The sequence below is a fragment of the Mytilus galloprovincialis genome, chromosome 4 (genome assembly GCF_965363235.1).
Source record: "Mytilus galloprovincialis chromosome 4, xbMytGall1.hap1.1, whole genome shotgun sequence".
Lineage (NCBI taxonomy): Eukaryota > Metazoa > Mollusca > Bivalvia > Mytilida > Mytilidae > Mytilus > Mytilus galloprovincialis.
Window position 1 is genome coordinate 16,852,878 of NC_134841.1, and position 1,785 is coordinate 16,854,662.

Consider the following 1,785-nt stretch of genomic DNA (forward strand, 5'->3'; position numbering starts at 1 on the left):
ACTTCATAAAAAAATAAAATGCAGGTCAATACCGGTACAGACGTGTTCAAATTTTCGGAATCATCTCACTGACGTCAGGGTATATAATATATTGTTTAATGTATGCAGATGACATAATTTTAATGTCTCAAACCAAAGAAGGGCTACAAAATTGGTTATCCTCATTGGAACTTTATTGTCAAAAATGGCAATTATCATTGAATATAGAAAAAACTCAAATAATAGTATTTAACAAATCAGGTAAATTATTGAAAGACTGTAATTTTTATTTTGAGCAAAATCTGATCAAAAGTGTTCAAGAGTATAAATACCTAGGTATTGTAATGAGAGCATCTGGTTCTTTCAGTACTGCAGTTGAAGATCTTAGTAAGAAAGCACTTAAAGTAATTTTCATGATTAAACGTAAATTTCATCAGTGTACACATAATAATACACCTTTGCTTTTAAAACTTTTTGACTCCTGTGTTAAACCAGTCCTTCTTTATGGAAGTGAATTGTGGGGTTCGTACAATCTTAACCTGGACAAAAGATTAACACAAGGTTCAAATGATGATTTAGAAAGAAAAAAAAATAATTTTGCACCTGAAAAGGTTCACATTCGATATTGTAAATGTACTTGGTGCCACGAAATATGCTTCTAATAATATATATATTGCCAGTATGGCAGAACTTGGTCGTTATCCAATCTCTATATTTGTTATTTTGCAGTCTCTTAAATTCTGGCTATATTTGTATAAAGACCCTCTTTTGAATTTTTCAAAATAAGCATATAAGTCAATCGAAGATGTTGATTGTACCTTTCCATGTACCTTTAATAAACACATTTTTCAGTTTCAAAAATTTATTCGTTTTGACCATGTTTGGAATAATAAAGGAACTATGTCAGAAGGAAAACTCATATCTGCCGTGAAAAAGATATTACAAGAAAGCCTATGGAAATTATTTTTTCGAGTCATGTTTGTTAGGTGAAAAGCAAAACAAACTACGCACATATTACAAGTTAAAAAAGGAATATAAACCTGAGACTTATACAAAGTTAAATATCCCAAAACAATATATTAGACAATTATGTAAATTAAGAATTTCTAACCACAATTTACACATTGAAAAATGCAGATATGATAATACGCCTTTGGATCAAAGAATATGTAAACATTGTATTGATAACAAAATTGAAGATGAGTTTCATTTTATATGTGAATGCAACCTCTATCAAGACGAGAGGGAAACGTTTTATGATGACATTGTTAATATTATACCATGTTTTTGTAATTTAGATAATTTTGATAAATTTAAATATTTAATGAACTGTTCGGAGACTGATGTTCTCACCAGATTTCTTATATATATAGACAAATGTATTTTGATTAGACATTCATCCGAGTGGGAATAATTGCATAATATTGAAGTGTGAGTTTTGTCTCTTGCTTGTTATAAGTCAGGCGCGTAGCTACGTTTACGTCAAAACGCCCGGGCGTACACTTGAATTTTGTTCAAAAAAAATATTTTAATCTAAAGAAAATAAAAACTTGTTAGAAGCACATCAGCTTTATAATTCTTTCTTCGTTGGCTTGTAATTGTGGATAAAATTGACGAAATTTACTTTCAGTCAAATGGAATCATAACATTTATTTGTTCATTTTCTGTCACGTCTGAAGCTACTGTGAGTTTCATACTCCCTTCCCTTTTGCTTTAAGCAATCCTTTATCTCCTTAGATTCGTTTTGTGGTTTACAGTTTTGTCGAACCTGTGATACATTTGTATTTATGACGTCTACCGTGCAAC